The sequence below is a fragment of the Lissotriton helveticus genome, chromosome 4_1 (genome assembly GCF_964261635.1).
Source record: "Lissotriton helveticus chromosome 4_1, aLisHel1.1, whole genome shotgun sequence".
Lineage (NCBI taxonomy): Eukaryota > Metazoa > Chordata > Amphibia > Caudata > Salamandridae > Lissotriton > Lissotriton helveticus.
The window spans coordinates 600,305,573-600,323,271 of record NC_136063.1 but is presented as its reverse complement, the minus strand read 5'-3'; positions in this window follow the sequence as shown (position 1 = coordinate 600,323,271).

Below are 17,699 nucleotides of genomic sequence, written 5' to 3'. Positions count from 1 at the left end.
AGTGACTGACACGTGAGCCATAGACCCAGATACACTGCAAGGACCTGCAACAGGAGAGGGCACAACTGACACTGTGCTACTACATGATGCATGACCGCAAACAACAGACACAGTGGCACTATCTGATACATGAGAGTCAACTGCACCTGCGGCACTGGGACCACTGAAATGATGAGCCACAGGGCTGTATGGGCCAGGAGGCAGGGTGGCCCTGGGAGCTGGGGATAGCTGACCTTGAGCTACATCGGGCTGGGCAGGTGTCAATGGTGTGTGTCTGCGTTTCTTTGGGATATGTGAGTGCACCCTGGACAGGACAGGACTGGCAAGTGGTGGGGACTCTAAACAAATATCACCCACCATAGGTGGAGCATCTGCAGCCGGGGATCGGTTGTCTGGGGACGTGCTGGAGCATGTTTGTCGTTTGCTGTGTGCCTGCCGCCTGGACTCAGATTCATGTGTAATGGGGGATGCAACAACAGGGGACTCCCTCCTCTGCTTCTGACTGGCCTGGATGGGAGTGGAGGTATGGGGGACTCCGCCGCGGAGACATCTGTTTGGCGTTCATTCGAAAACATCAGCCGCAGTGCAGCCAGAGGTGATGTATGCCTGTCCTTGACTGCGCCATCGTCCATGGTAGAAGCCTTGTCCGTAGGAAGTGCCTTATCCGTAGGTGGAGTGTTGTCTCTGGATTTTGCCTGTGCCTTGGTCGGTGCCCTGTTCCTGCCAGCAGACTTGTCGTCTGTGGTGTACCTGTCTCCAGTAGACACCTGCTCTCTGTGTGTGTCCCTGCCCTTGGGAGATGGACCATGCTCTGTTGTGTGTCTGTCCTTGGGACTCTCCCTGCTCTTAGGAGGTGCCTTTGTCTTTTGACTGTCCCTGACCCTGTCCTTGGGAGTGGCCCTTTCCTCTGTTGTGGGCCTGCCCTTGGGACTCTCCCTGCTCTTAGGAGGTGCCTTTGTCTTTTGACTGTCCTTGTCCCTGTCCTTGGGAGTGGCCCTTTCCTCTGTTGTGGGCCTGCCCTTGGGACTCTCCCTCCTCTTAGGAGGTGCCTTTGTCATTTGACTGTCCATGTCCTTGGGAGTGGCCCTTTCCTCTGTTGTGGGCCTGCCCTTGGGACTCTCCCTGCTCTTAGGAGGTGCCTTTGTCTTTTGACTGTCCATGTCCTTGGGAGTGGCCCCTTCCTCTGTTGTGGGCCTGCCCTTGGGACTCTCCCTGCTCTTAGGAGGTGCCTTTGTCTTTTGAATGTCCTTGTCCCTGTCCTTGGGAGTGGCCCTTTCCTCTGTTGTGGGCCTGCCCTTGGGACTTTCCCTGCTCTTTTGAGGTACCTTTGTCTTTTGAGTGGCCTTGTCCAAGGGACTGTCCATGGACTTGTGAGTATCCCTTGCCTTGGAAGTACCTTTTGTGTTGAATGCCTGTGTAGCATGTGAAGGCATGTCCCCCAACAACACTTGTGGATCCTGTGTGTGTACTCCAGTGTATCTGACGTTGTCTTCGTAAACAGATTTTGCTGACCTAGGGGATGGTGTCTGTGGCCTCCGTGCCCTGACGTGCTGTCTGACGCTGCTTCTAGTGCAATAACCTGTATTAGAGTCCTGCTCTGAATAATCACTACCCCCTGAGACATCCAGTGGTGTAGATGGGGAAACAGAAGTAGCACCCTGTCCATGCGACTGTACTATTGCAGACGACACACTGCTTGCCAATGACTGCACTGTCCTGTGTAGACCAGCAAGATCGCCATGCATCCCTTCCATGAATGCCACCACCTGCCCCAACTTCCTATCATGGTCTTGGAAAGCATTTGTCATATTGGTCTGCCCCACATACAGCTGTCGCAGCAGATCAACGGCCTCAGCACACAGTGCATTATGGCTCACCGTGGCAGGGGCAGCGGTGCCTGCACCGAACGCCACTCTGCTCCCCCTACTCCTGCGTGCACGAACAGTACATGGTGCAGTTGGCGGAAGTGTGGGCCCTGTGTGCTGTGTTCCGACAGAAGGTGTTGATTGCCCACTCCCAGTCTGTGACAACAGTGCTGGCTCACCAAGAGTTTCCGAAGATGAGGACGATGGTGTCTCCACATGCGAGTCCTCAGGGACGGTCCTGTCCCCCTCTCCGGCGCTGCCTTACTCTGTGTCAGTCTGCGTGTGTGCGAAGTCTGACCCGGACTCATTGCCTCGACTAATCTCCTCCGTCTGTGGCTGAGTGTCCTCTGTCATAGCTGAAATGCACATAAAAGAGGTGTAAGTCATGGGCACACTCACGTACAGAAGGACAAGGATTCCCTAATTCCATAGCTGACAAAGTTCTTGTAGCCCCCATCCTGCACACGGCCCACCTCTACCAGTCATCCTCACATTACATAAGCATTGGTGGCCGTGACACATGTACAGCATGCGGACAGGGCAGGAGCACGTACATCTGCACACATGTCTTGCCATTGGGCCACGGACCACTACGGCATGTGCTTCAACACTCAACTACTAAGCAAGTGGCGTGTCAACATGCCGGACCTGGATGTCAAATTACACCCACCCAATGGGACCAATATGGCATCGCAGTGATACATACGCACCACGGAACTCAATACTGTGTCTGTGCACCAATACCTGCATTGCACTCACACGTTTCCTACACAGACAGTATGCTCACCGCTAGTTTGCTGTTGATCAACACTCAGCCGTTCGGACAGGTCAGGATGCGTCACTGCAATGATACGGTGCATGAGAGGGGTCATGGAGTGTCGGGCCAGACGTGGCGTCCTTGGAATCATCCCCAGTGTCACTTCCGCTACATTCTTGCTCAGCCTGGAAATGTCGTCCCAGCGTTTGTGGCAGTGTGTATGTCGTCTGTTGCACACCCCCAATGCCCGTACTTCACGTGCAATGCTCCTCCACACGTCCTTGCGAAGGTGCAGCTTGACCTACCATGATGGGAGACAAAAGGGTGTAAGTCAGTGGACAGTTGGCCTGTCACACAGATAGGGGCAACACGTATCTGTCATCCGCCATGCACAAACCTGAAAATATGTCAAGCACACACTACACAGCTAAGATTGCAGTAGCCAGGAGTCATTGGCCCCCTCATGCACACCAACATGTCCCACACTGCACTTACCACCTGTCCAGGTGCGCCGTAGAGCCGTCCATAGTTGCGGAGCACACCGTCCACGAGGACATCAAGCTCCGCGGCGGTGAAGGGACGAGACCGGATCTCTTTGCCTCTCGACATGGCAAGATCACGGAGTATGGCACTAGAGCAGCAGTCGGTGGTCAGCTCAGCAGCAGCAGCAGGTCGAGGTGATGGTCACAGGCAGCAGTCGGTGGTCAGCTCAGCAGCAGCAGCAGGTCGAGGTGATGGTCACAGGCAGCAGTTGGTGGTCAGCTCAGCAGCAGCAGAAGGTCGAGGTGATGGTCACAGGCAGCAGTCGGTGGTCAGCTCAGCAGCAGCAGAAGGTCGAGGTGAACAGGCAGCACTGGTTCCCAGGGTAGGATGTGTGTTTTTGGACAACACACATATATAGGGCCCTCAGCACGTGTCAGTGGCATACGTCGCCAGCAATTGGTCAGCCCTGGATGCGTGTTCGTAAAAGGACCAATGACTGGCCCTGGTGTTGCGGTGCACTGCTTCCGCTACTTTCGATTGTCCATACGCGGCCAGCGGCCCTCTTCCCATTGGCTGCATGTGCACGGACCGTCACGGTCACACATCGGCAACCGCACGTGCAAGCTTCAGGCACGGATGCTTCAGTTGCAACAATGTTCTATCACTGGCGCCACCATGGCGGTGCACGTACTCAGCGGGGGAGGTGCAGGCCTATACACCCTTTAGATGTACTCAATGGACATGGCAGTTCATGTCCCCTCTTACAGTCACATTGCATCATCCACCGTACACCGGCCGGAGCGGCCGGGCCTAGGATGGCCGTGCCGGCCATGTCCACAACCGCCGTGCCAGGCCGGGCCTAGGATGGCCGTGCCGGCCATGTCCACACCCGCCGTGACAGGCCGGGCCTAGGACGGCAGTGACGGCCATGTCCACAACCGCCGTGCCAGCCATGTCCACAACCGCCGTGCCAGGCCGGGCCTAGCACGGCCGTGCCGGCCATGTCCACAACCGCCGTGCCAGGCCGGGCCTAGGACGGCCGTGCCGGCCATGTCCACACCCGCCGTGCCAGGCCGGGCCTAGGACGGCCGTGCCGGCCATGTCCACAACCGCCGTGCCTGGCCCGGCCTGGCACGGCGGTTGTGGACATGGCTGGCACGGCGGGTGTGGACATGGCCGGCACGGCCGTCCTAGGCCCGGCCTGGCACGGCGGGTGTGGACATGGCCGGCACGGCCGTCCTAGGCCCGGCCTGGCACGGCAGTTGTGGACATGGCCGGCACGGCCGTCCTAGGCCCGGCCTGGCACGGCGGTTGTGGACATGGCTGGCACAGCGGTTGTGGACATGGCCGGCACGGCCGTCCTAGGCCCGGCCTGGCACGTCGGGTGTGGACATGGCCGGCACGGCCGTCCTAGGCCCGGCCGCTCCGGCCGGTGTACGGTGGATGATGCAATGTGACTGTAAGAGGGGACATGAACTGCCATGTCCATTGAGTACATCTAAAGGGTGTATAGGCCTGCACCTCCCCCGCTGAGTACGTGCACCGCCATGGTGGCGCCAGTGATAGAACATTGTTGCAACTGAAGCTTACGTGCAGGAAGCTTGCACGTGCGGTTGACGATGTGTGCCCGTGACAGTCGTGCACATGCAGCCAATGGGAAGAGGGACGCTGGCCGCGTATGGCCATTGGAAAGTAGCGGAAGCTGTGCACCGCCATGGCGGCGCCAATGATTTTATCTTGTCAGACGCTGCACCGTGATTTGTTGTCTGCAGTTGCGTCATGAGGGTTGTGAGCGTGATAGGGAAACTTCATATGTCATTCACTATTCCATGTGTGTCCATACTATGCCCATCGGTGGGCACACAATGTACAACAGATGTGCATTTTGACGTGTTGACGTCGGGTGTGACCCTACAGACGTTATTACATCTTCACAACTACACAGTACATCACGGCTGTATGGCCAAATTATGAATCTGTTGTCAGTGTGTGGTTCTGGGGAGGTGACTGCAATGGTGGTGGTACACATGCATTCAGTGTATGTGTCTTGGATGTTGTGTCACCATGCATGTAATTACCGTATGCTCAACATTATTGGTGTTGGCATTTGTGCATGATGACATGGTGTGTGTGTATCATTATCGTTTGTGTGCATGCATTTGCATGTGTGTCTGTGATGTGGCTTCTAAACATTAGGGTCAAGACACACGTATTGTCAGTAATGTTCACATGTGACTAAGTTGCGTTCTACGTGTTGACACACTTCCTGTTGCAAGTGGCTGCACATTGTTAAAGGGCCACTCCGTATTGTATTAACTATCAGAGATGTCACACATATGACCATTCTCCTAAACATTTTAGTTCTTGCTAATGTTGGCTTACATGTGATGGAGTTGCACACGTATGTGTCGTTTGTAAGTTGACTCAAGTTACATCTCTCTCCCACACAGGAGGGCTCCAAATGTGCATCAGCCATACACTGTGCTGGAGGATATGGTTGACGAGGAGGTGATTAGGAAATTCCGGCTGGATCGACGTCGGTTGATGGAGCTTGTTGCCCAATTGTCTCCTCATCTGCAGCCACGAAGGACGTATCCTGGTTCTATTACACCCACAGCAAAGGTTATGGCGGCACTACATTTCTTTGCTACTGGCACCTTTTTAGTACACAGTTGGATATGCCGGGGGGATGTCACAGTCCATGTTCAGCACGGTACTTCGGGATGTTTTAAGAGCTATGATGCTGTACAAGAATGACTACATCCATTTCCCACGGCCGGAAGAGTTGCCAGTAGTCAAAGCAGACTTCTATGCACTGGGCCAGATACCACAATTATTGGGTTCAATTGATGGCACACATATCGCTATCATTCCACCACGGGCACGTGAGCAGGTTTTTAGGAATCGCAAGCACTTCCATTCGCTGAACGTGCAGGTGGTGTGCCTGGCAAACAACATCATCTCCCATGTGTGTGCAAGATTTCCAGGCTCCGCACATGACGCCCACATCATGCTGAGCAGCATTGTCCCCCAACTGATGGCAAATCTGCGACCCGGTCAAGCGTAGCTTGTTGGTGAGTGTGCAGTGGGGACTTTTGTGATCTCTGTGTGGCATGGGGTACCCACCATATCTTGTTGTGATATTTGTGTCTGTCATCCCCCTACATAGGCGACTCGGCGTACCCAAACCGGCCCTGGCTCCTGAGTCCCCTACATAATCCTGCAACAGCGGGTGAAATGCGCTACAATGATGCACATGGAAGGACACGGAGAGTGATTGAACGTACCTTCGGACTGCTAAAGTCTAGGTTTCGGTGCCTGGATAAGACCGGAGGGGCCCTGCCTTACTCACCAGGAAAAGTATGCAGGATCGTGATTGCCTGCTGTATGCTCCACAACCTGGCCGTGCGCAATGTCATTGAACCGCTCTTGGACCCTGAAGACGAAGAAGTTCCTCGGCCTCCCATCCCACCCATGTCGACTGATGAGGATAGTGGTGAGGAGGAAGGTGTGGACCAGAGGCGACAGCTCATTGATCGCTACTTCCTTTGAATGTGAGTAACTACCTCTTGTGCCGGTTGACAATGCCTTATGTATGTTTGCTGGTGTTGTGTGGATGTGGGGTGCATCAGCTGTGTGTTCTGGTTTGTGATGGTTGCATATGTGTGTCTTCATTTCTTTGGACATACAAGTCTCCATGATGTGTGTCCTCTCATCCCATGCTTTTGTGATGAGTGTAGTTTGTGAAATGTTGCTGTGCAGTGTGTTGTGATGTGTGTGAATCTGTTTCATGACGTGTGTTTGCTGTCTCTGATTTTCCCTAGGTCACTCCCGCAGCGCCATGATTATGTACGACTAGGATCCCTGCACCTGTTTACGTCTGTTTCTGAAGGCAATCTTGTGAATAAACATGGAGGCAACACATCATTGAGTGTGTAAGTGAGATTTATTTACAGGTTGTGCATTTGTGCTGGTGATTATTTACAAGTAAGTGGGGGGGAGGGAGTTGGAGTTGAAGGTAATAGTAGATGAAATGTCCGTGCTGACACCACATTGGGGGGTGTCAGGCTAGTCCAGCAGACCAGTGGCAATGATTGTCTATGTGGGACAGGATACTTTGCAGGGTGAATGTCTGGCACAGGCAGTGACTAAGCATGGGCGTAAAATCCGTTCCGCTTGCGGATTTTCGGTAAATTCGCAATCCGCGAACTCTAGCGAACTTGCCGAAAATTCGTAAAATCCGTGCGAAGCGGATTTTTTGCTTGCCAAATAGAATACTATACAATTTCGCGGGAGTAAATACTTGCGAACACGTAGATGCGGCGGGCAGCGACAATCTCGCAATTGCGAGATTGCAAAATTTGCAATTTCGCACAAGAAATCCACCAGCAGGCAGCATAACCCTTGAAAATTATGATTTTTATCAGAATAACTCCTCAGGTTGACATTTGCCTGCACTTTTTCTTTGCAAGGAGTCCATTTTGGGGGGTGGGGGTGGGAGGAAGGAAGTGCCCCACAGTCTCCAACTTCCTGTTCCTGTCCACCAGGCACCTCCCAGTCCTTTCTTCATGTGCTGGTCACTTTGATTTGGATCTTGACCTGGAAGGATTACTTTTGTGGATGCTGCTGGATATTTGGATTTTTGCAATACTGAAAGCACTCAGCAGGTGCAAAAGTTCAATCTTATCATTAGTAACCATTCCCTGTAGTGCTTCCTGAGGGGCCGCTTCAGAGTTCATTTGCCTACTTACAACTATTCTATGACCCTGCTCTGACCCTCACAGCAGGCTCAGAGAATAGCTACAAGTATACAACAAAGGTCCTGTTAAAAAAATTACACTGCAACAGAAAGCAATTACAGACAAAATTGAAAGAACCCAGCAGGTGCAAAAGTTTATCCTATCATTAGTAACCATTCCCTGTAGTGCTTCCTGAGGGGCCCCTTCAGAGTTCAGCAAATTACAGATAAGGAAGCAGGTGCCAGCCAGACTGGAAGTTTAAATTCAGTGACACATTAATCAACCCCAAATTAATTCATGTCAGTTGAAGCAGGGCAGGTGTGCTTGCTTTTTTTCACCCCCATAATCTACAGTGATAAACCAACCAGAGGGTGGCAGTGATGTACCAGAGGGTGGCATGGGTGTACCAGAGGGTGGCAGTGGTGAAACAGAGGGTGCTGTGAACCTGTGATGATGAACCAGATGTAGAAACAACATAGTCGCGGCCGTTGCGAGCCGACAAGTAAGTTCGCAATTGCGAACTGGTACAGAACCCTCGCAAACTGGCAGAATCCTTGCGAACATTAAAAAAAAAAAAAGCCGCAAATTCGCGAGAGTTCGCGGATTTTGCGGATTGCGAATCCGTAAATACGCAAGTTCGCGGATTGCCAATTCGTAAAATCCGCCCATGCTTAGCAGTGACAAAGTCATTGGCGGCCCCTCTTGGAGCGTGTCGATGGCGCTCCAACACTGCTCTCACCCACTTCCAGCCTCGGGCGGCCCCTCCGTCTTTGAGGTGGAACTGAGTCAGCTGGGGGTGCAGGTTGTTCATGGGCCACATCCGTCGCCAGGGGCACAGGTGGTGGTGGCGGTGGCGGTGGAGGTGGAGGTGGAGGTGACGGTGGCGTTGGAGGTGGAGGTGACGGTGGCGGTGGCGCAACGACAATTGGTGGAGGGGGGTGGGGTTGTTCCGGGCGATCCATTCCCTCCACATTGTTGTCTGCTGGCCCATGATGTGCACTATCTGGCCAAGGTACCCCGAAATTTCGCGCAACATGTTCATGTTGTCCACCGAGTCCTGGTGTGCAAGATCTGCATGTTCCTGGGAACGGTCGTATGATGCCTGGCACCTGGCTAGGGCTTGAAGGGACTCTGCCACAGGATGGGGTAGCTGTCCTTCCTCTGTACGGCGGAGTGTGGGTCGCCTGATTGCCTGATGTGCCGTCGCCTCTCTCCTTTGTGGCCCACTCACCCTGCTTGGGTGTGAGGCCGATGGACCTGCGTCCTGCGCTGGGTTAGGCAGGGTGGCACAGGCAGGAGTGGTGGTACTGGTGGTACTTGTGGTACTGGTGGTGGTGGTGAGTCTGCAGATCACTGAGGCAGGTGTCGCTGGAGTCACACATGCGACGGTTGTCGGGCCCGGGAGTCCCTGTGAGCCAGATGGCCCTGGCTGTCTGCTTGGCCCCGCACCATCCTCCGCACCGGAGCTGCCTGTGTCATCGTCCCCAGAGAGTCCGGTATGTGTGGGAGGCGAGTCTTGCGGCCGGGTGCTGGTTTCCCCAGTCAGTTCACGATCACCTGAGGGACAAGATTGAGCTGGTCAGTAATGTGGACATTACATGTTCATATCGATTTGTAAACATTTCTGTGTCCTGTCGCACACACCCCACACACCCTACCCTCCACCACCCACCGCCGCCATCCCCGTGAACATGGGGGCCTGTTGGGAGTTGTAGTTGTGAGCTCTCACACACCCCACCCACCACCACCACCCTCCCCGTGAACATGGGGGCCTGTTGGGAGTTGTAGTTGTGAGCTCTCACACACCCCACCCACCACCACCACCCTCCCCGTGAACATGGGGGCCTGTTGGGAGTTGTAGTTGTGAGCTCTCACACACCCCACCCACCACCACCACTGCCCTCCCCGTGAACATGGGGGCCTGTTGGGAGTTGTAGTTGTGAGCTCTCACACACCCCACCCACCACCACCACCCTCCCCGTGAACATGGGGGCCTGTTAAGAGTTGTAGTTGTGAGCTGTCACACACCCCACCCACCACCACCACCGCCCTCCCCGTGAACATGGGGGCCTGTTGGGAGTTGTAGTTGTGATCTCTCACACACCCCACCCACCACCACCACCACCACCGCCCTCCCCGTGAACATGGGGGCCTGTTGGGAGTTGTAGTTGTGAGCTCTCACACACCCCACCCACCACCACCACCACCACCGCCCTCCCTGTGAACATGGGGGCATGTACATATTGGTGAGTATGTGTCCGACGTGCATGGGTTGGGGCGTAGGAGATGTGTCTTCTCAGTTTTGTGAGCCTGACCATGTCGTACTGATCGTGGTGCTTGGTTTGTACTTACCAGCCTCTTCTCCTTCATCAAGTCCGTCTAGGCTCTCTGGGTGAAGTATCACCAGCACCTTCTCCTCCCAATCGGTGTAGGGTATGGGCTCCGGGGGTGTTCCGCCGCCAGTATGATTGGCTCTTGCATAGTTTTTGGCGCGGATGCCTTTGACCCTGGTCTTCAGGTCATGCCACCGCCTCTGAATTTTGTGCTTCGTCCTTGGCACGGTCCCTGACGCATTCACCCGACTGACGATTCTGTCCCACATGTGATTCTTTTGTGCCACGGAAGTCTGCTGGACTTGGGCCCCAAAGATGTGGGGCTCAACATGGATGATTTCATCTACCATTACCTTCAACTCCGTCTCCGTGAATTTAGGTTTTTTTTGGGTTCCATGGTGTGTGGTGCTCAGTGTGTGTGTTGAGTGAGTTGGGGGGTGCAGGTGTGTGGTGTGTGATGTGTAGGAATGGTGTGGTGGGTGTTTGTGTGGTGGGTGTGGTAGGGTGGTGGTTGTGTGTCTTCTATTTGAGTAAGCTGTATATCGATTAGGGCCTCGTGCTAGCAGCAATGCTGTGATGCAAAGGATTGTGGGGGTCATTTTATAGTCGTGTCTCAATGGTTGTTGGCAGTCAGGTGGTAGGTGGGCGTGTTGACTAGTGTGCATTATTGGGTACTTGGGGGGTGTCATGGTGGCTTGTGCTTGGTGTTGGTGTATCAGGTGGGGGGGTTGTCAATTTTCGTGTGTTTGCTAATTACTTGCGGTACACTTTCTGACATTTGTTTGACGTTAGGGATGTTGTGCGTGTTGGCCTTCCGCAGTGATGCACTGTTTATCGTTACATTCTTTCCGCCGCGGACGTGGATGGCTGTGCGTACCGTGGTACAGGCGGATTTATCCTAATTGCGGACACAGAGTTTTCACAGGTATGGCGGTAAATGTGTATTTTTCCGCGGTCATTGCCGTCCGCGGCCGTGGCTGTTCATTAGGCTCCGTCCGCCGCGGACGGAGTTAGATGTGTTCCGTCCACCGCGGACGGTGTTTGTTATGATCCGTCCGCCGCAGTCGGAGTTTCGTGACATGAATATCCTAATCGCAACCGCGGATTCTCCGCGACGCGGCCGGGAGTAAAAATTCCCCGATCATGGCGGACAGTACCCCTTTCCGTCCGCCATCCTAATCGACCCCTATATGTGGAAATTGGTGAGCAGACTTCAATTTTGTGCAAATCTGGGGCTTCTAGGACCCTGATACCCCAACTTGAAACCTTCTTGAAAACCCCAGCGTGGGGTGGCAGAGAGGGCTAAAGAACGGTGATGGATTAACCCAGATCTGTTGGCTGGGTGTGAGTGTTTGATTGGTTCAGATGCTCCATCCATCACCACCCCCTTTTGTACTGCTTTGTTTGCCATAAGTTGGCATGGTATGCTCAGACGTTGAGTCCCTTGCTCACTTTGCCAATGGATTCAAGCAAGCCTGGCTGAAGACGGCTGAAATGCCAGAAACCGGTCCTAGGAAGCTTAATTCCGGTCCAGGGAAGGCATGGCTAGGCAGTTCGGGCTGGACTGTTCCTGTGAGGCACAGGGTCAGACTGATTTGCATATGGCCATGTCTGAACTGGGGTGGCAGAGTGGGCTAAAGAACGGTGATGGATTAAACCCAGATCTGTTGACTGGGTGTGAGTGTTTGATTGGTTCAGATGCTCTGTTCATCACCACCCCCTTTTGTACCGCTTTGTTCGCCATTGTTAGATCTGACATCATTGGCGTGAGTTTCCCTTCCATTTTTTGATGGATTGCCTCGTCTGTTTTGACATATTTTTGCTGGTTGTATGTTTTGGGCCCTGTGCAACTGCTAATCAGTGCCACAGTACCAGTGCTCCCTATGTTAAATTGATATACTGATTGGATACCATGATTGGCTTATTTGATCTACTGTCAGCCACTAGTACAGTGAACCAGGTGTGCCCAGGGCTTGTAGAGCAAATGCTGCTGGTGGGTTTGCAGCACTGGTTGTGCCACCCACAGAAGCAGCTTGTAAAGTGTGTCTCAGGCCTGCCATTGCAAGGCCTGTGTGTAGTCTGTGACTACCATGTCGACTTGGCCAAATGCACCCACTTGCCAGTCCCTAAACCTTCCCTTTGCTTCATATTAGACACCCCTATGGTAGGCCCAAGGGCAGGGTGCATTGTAAGTATAAGGTAGGACATGCTCTGATGTGTTTAGCATGTTCTAGTAGTGAATGACAGCCATTTTCGTTTTTCACTATTGAAGGCTACCTGTTCTCATAGACTAGAATGGGCAGGGAAGATTGTTACATCCCTTCAATCCTAACTGACTCAGGGAACATGGTAGAAATTCAAGTTTAGTATGCCTGAACTCAGAATAATAAAATACATCTTTTAGTAAAGTTTATTTTAATATTCTGTATTTGCAAATACGACTTTTAGAAAGTAGGTATTTGCTTGCCTAACCATTTGAGCCCGCCTCTGCTGACTTGTGTATTCCTTGTCTGAGTTTGTGTGTGACAGGGCTGGGGAAATTCCACAATGCTGGCTCCACCCCCTGTGGCTTGTCTGATGTTTCTGCCCTGCACAGTGAAAGGAGAAGGGAAATATTGTCAACAGAGTACTCCAGAGCTGCATCTTCCCTCCCCTGTGCTGGCTCCACCTCCTGTGGGGCATCTGATGTTTCTGCCCTGCACAGTGAAAGGAAGAGAAGAGTCATGTAAACACAGTGCTCAGGAACTAGTTTAAACTAGGCAGAGGCCTCTCTGCCTTCAGAGAACAAAGGATTTTTTGGTATAAATATTGGGACCCAGTCCCTCAGACTTTAGATCACTTCTGGAATAAGAAACCTTTCTGCCAAGGGAAGAACCAAGGAAGCTGCAGGAGTTTGGACTGCCCCTCTGCCAGTGTGCTGTTTGCTGGGTTGGCCTGCAGTGGTTGCTTCATTGCCAAGGGAAAGGAGAAGGAACTTTGTAAGGACTTTCATCTACAGAATATTCTCCAAGGGCTTGAACTGTGCTTGCCTCCTGCTGAAGTCTCAGGGCCAAAAGACTTCATCTCCAGCTCCCTCCTGAATTTCCTTGCTGGGAATCCTGACTCCAGTCACTTGCGTGCCACTGGGAGCTGGAAGCGCGATGCATCGAGAAGAAGCATGTCGCCTCTGCAGCTGAAATCATCGAAACGCGGGAGAAGCGAGAGTTCGTCGCATCTCCCTGGAAGAGTGTGTTCATCGAAGCTGTCTGCTGTCGCATCGCCAGAGAAGCGCGACGCATCGAGAGAGCTGTCATCGCATCACCGGAGAAGCACATCGCAGGGCCTGTCGCGGCTCCAAAGTACAGAGTCGTCGCAAGGCTGCCAGGGCGTCATCGCATCGACATCGCATCGCCGCATCAAGGGCGCCATCTTCTCGCATCGGAACTGGATCATCGCATCGGCATCGCATCGCATCAAGGCGCCATCTTGCGCACCGCAACAGGTCGAGAATCTACGCATCACCTCCCCACTGGTAAGGCTCACGACGAGTTCCCTACTCTGCGCAAGCATTGAGGAAGGACGCAACCGTTCCCCCGGGTCACGGAATTGACGCATCCCCCTTTCTGCGAGCCTTTTGTTTACTTTGCGTGCCGCATCTCCGAACTTTGTTGAGAACTTTGTCGCATTTACCATCAACTTGAATTAAGAGACTTTTATCATCTTTTAAGTAACCTTTAGTATAGTATGGTGGATTTTTGTCATTTGTGGACTTGTCTTTAAGTCTATATAAAGAATACTTATTTTTATAAAACCTGTGTTGTGTCCATCTGTAGTGTTATCACTGTATTACTTTGTATATTCACAATTGCTTAACACACTGCCTCTGAGATAAGCCTGTCTGCTCGTGCCAAGCTACCAAGGGGGTGAGCAGGGGTTATTAAAGAGAGTATTCCCCTTATCCTGACTTAGAAGTAAGGGTCCCTATTTGGACAAAGGTGATAACCATTGCCAACTAGAGACCCCCAGATCAAACAGCCATAAGTTGGCAGGGTATGCTCAGACGTTGAGTCCCTTGCTCACTTTGCCACTGGATTCAAACAAGCCTGGCTGAAGATGGCTGAAATGCCAGAAACCGGTCCTAGGAAGCTTTACTCCGGTCCAGGGAAGGCAGGGCTTGGCAGTTCGGGCTGGACTGTTCCCATGAGGCACAGGGTCAGACGGATTTGCATATGGCCATGTCTGAACTGGGGTGGCGGAGTGGACTAAAGAACGGTGATGGATTAAACACAGATCTGTTGACTGGGTGTGAGTGTTTGATTGGTTCAGATGCTCTGTCCATCACCATCCCCTTTTTTACCACATAATAGTGAGGGGCACACTCTTTGATCGGCAGGTCATTATCACCAACACATACGGCACCAACAATGATGATCCAGAAATCTTCTACTGAGGGTGGCATAAAATTCAGTCTTTGAGGGACGATGCGATTCTGTGGGAAGGTGACTCTAATGTTGTTCTGTCTCTTACGGCAGATAGAGCAGGATCTACACGCACGCATCGCCCACAGGCAGCCACGACCTTAAAAGGACTAATGTTCGATCACCATTTATTAGACTCATAGCATATATTCCACCCTAATGCCCGAGAAGGCACAAGCATTACTTAACAACACCAAGCTTGGTCCAAACTTGATTTCTGGCTCACATCCAAAGACCTGCACTCCTGGTCCACAGAGGTCACACACCACACCCGCACGCTTTTGGACCATGCCCTCGTTATGCTAAATCTCTTAGGGCCGAAGCCTTACATAACGCACTACTAGATGCCGTATTCAGAGAGGAAATCAGGACAAACATAACGGAATGCTTCGACCATAACACAAGCTCCGTTGACTCCGTTGGGATGCTGTGGGAGGCGTTTAAGGTGGTGATTCGGAGGTCTTGTATGGCTCTCCAATCGGGGGTGTTAAGGGACATCCGCGATGGTCTCAATCAGCTTGAAAAAGAGATACACTACAATACTTCCACTCCCCATTGTCTGCATTATTAGCACGCATGTGTAGCAAACTCACAGCTTTTCAGGAAGAGGCGATAAGGGAAACAAACTTTTTATCCAAGTATGCAGCCGCACGCAGATACGATGAAGGGAACTGACCGGGGAGGACATTTGCAGGCCTCCTAAGGCCACCCAGAGGCTCCCCACACATCACAGCGCTCACCACACCGGATGGGAGTATGGCACTCACACCACTAGCAATTTTAGACACCATGAAAAACTTTTACACACAGTTGTATACCTCCCAGTCTGTCCCACCTGACTCTGTTCTACAAGAATATTTTGACTTGATAGAACTCCTATGCTACAGCAGTGCACATCAAGAAAACCTAGATGCCACATTCACAGTCGAGGACTTGAGGAGGATTATAAACAGCCAGGTGTTGACAGTCTTATGGCTAAATTCTGTAAGGAATACTCGGATATACTCGCTCCCCACCTCCTGGCTGTATACCAGGAAGCCCTATTAGAGGGAGCTCTACCCAGGTCCTTGCGCGAGGCCATCATCATAACCCTGTTAAAGCCAGACAAAGATCCCTCATAGTGCGATTCGTACCGCCCACTCTCATTGATTAACCTGGATGCCAAGAACTTTGCTTGACTACTGGCCAATAAATTACAGCCACTACTCATGTTAATTGCAAGATGGCGTCTGAGTGAGAGGTCGCTGCAGTAGCCTCACCCGCCGGTCCTACCCTGTGTTGTTGATCGAGAGAGAGGTGGTGGATGTGAGAGCTTTCGGTTCTGGCTTGAACATAGCACTGTGCAACTCGGCGCTGTTTGTTTACTATTCAATCAGCAAACATAGCACTGTGCAGACCAGTCGACTGAATTTTCTTTGTGCTGTCTGTGGTGGTCTTCAATACCTGCATGTCTGCATGTCTGTCTGCCTCCAGCGGTTTTCGAGTCTAGGATGACATGAGACATGAGACTGAGTTATGAGACCGAACTTTTATGTCTGAAACATCTGCTCTTCGTCGACCCCCTGCTCCTGCACATGGTGTCAAGGTTATAGCGCCTTGCAGCAAATGTGTGCCTTATACCACACGCTATGAAAACTCGGTGAACAAACTTCTGAACACTGAATTGAGGCCAAGAAGAAAAATGAACTAACTAACTGAGGGCAGCGGTGGCCGTAAGTTTCTTGTGACTTTGACTTTGTCTTTATCCTCATAAGCGCTATCATCGTTATAGACGTTATAGACTGCTGACTGCTGGCTCCGGCTATACAGAAATAGCCTTACGGGCCAAAAAAGCACAACGGCTGCAGGCTATAAAGAACTTGAAAGCGACAGCAAAAGCCACAGGTACAACATCAATATCATCAATTTCTCAGCCTAGTATCTCGGAAATCTTCAGCCCATTGACAAAAGAAAGTCAAAAAAAGTCATCACCTAATGTAAACTCCAACTGTAAGTCAACCGATAAATACAAATTGAATGATCTGGCTATAACACCCGGCGAGGTCAAATCATCATCATCAGGGGTAGGGGATAACATAGAACCTACCGGAGCTTCAGAAATACAAAATTGTGCATTATTGCCAGAGAACCATCCGTCATTGCTAAATATTTTAGATACTGAGAATGTATCGGACTCAGATATCTATGAGACTGGGATGTCCGTTTCTAGTGAATCAAGCGACATGACAGAGAGCTCAGCGAGCAATGCAGATTTTCCTGACGAAGAAACGCATGATGGGCAAGGATCCTGCGACTCTCGTATATCTGACAAAACCAGACAAAGCGTAAAATCAAAGAAACACCTGGCATAAAGGAGGACAAAACACCAAGGAGGTTATACAGCCGAAGAGACTACCGATCCAGGCATCAACAACGATCACGCTAAAAAAACAATATCAAGACAGTAACGGAAAAGCCCATCTGAGAGAAATACGGGCAAATCAATGGAAGAACATCACAACATGCAGGAAATTGAGGGAAGAACTCGGAAGCCGAAGGGAAGTCCCTGTATTCTACCTGAACCATCATTGAGCGAAGTCTTAAGCTCAATCAAAAATTTCCACGCTGATGTGAAAAAAGATAGTCAGAGAAACCATGTGGCCATCGGAAAATTACAAGGCGCAATCAAGAAAGTAGGCAACACCTGTATAGAAATCTCTGAAAGAATGGGTTCGGTAGAAACCCGCACCGAGTATTTGGAAACAGATGTCACTGAACTTCTCAAGAAAGAAAAAGAACATGATGGAATCATAAGGGATCTTATGCTAAAAGTGGAGGACACGGAAAATAGATCCAGAAGGAACAATCTGAGATTTTTGGGAATTCCGGAAGGTTTTGAGGGAAATGACGCAAGAGGATGTATGATTGGCCTCCTAAAAACTGCATTTCCAGAACTTGAGGGTTGGGATATGGATAAGGAGGTACAACGGGCCCATCAATTTCCCCTGATGCTACCCAAATATTCTCAGAAGTCACCGCAATATCCGAGGGCTATGTTAATTAATTTCGGAAACTTTCTCCTCAGA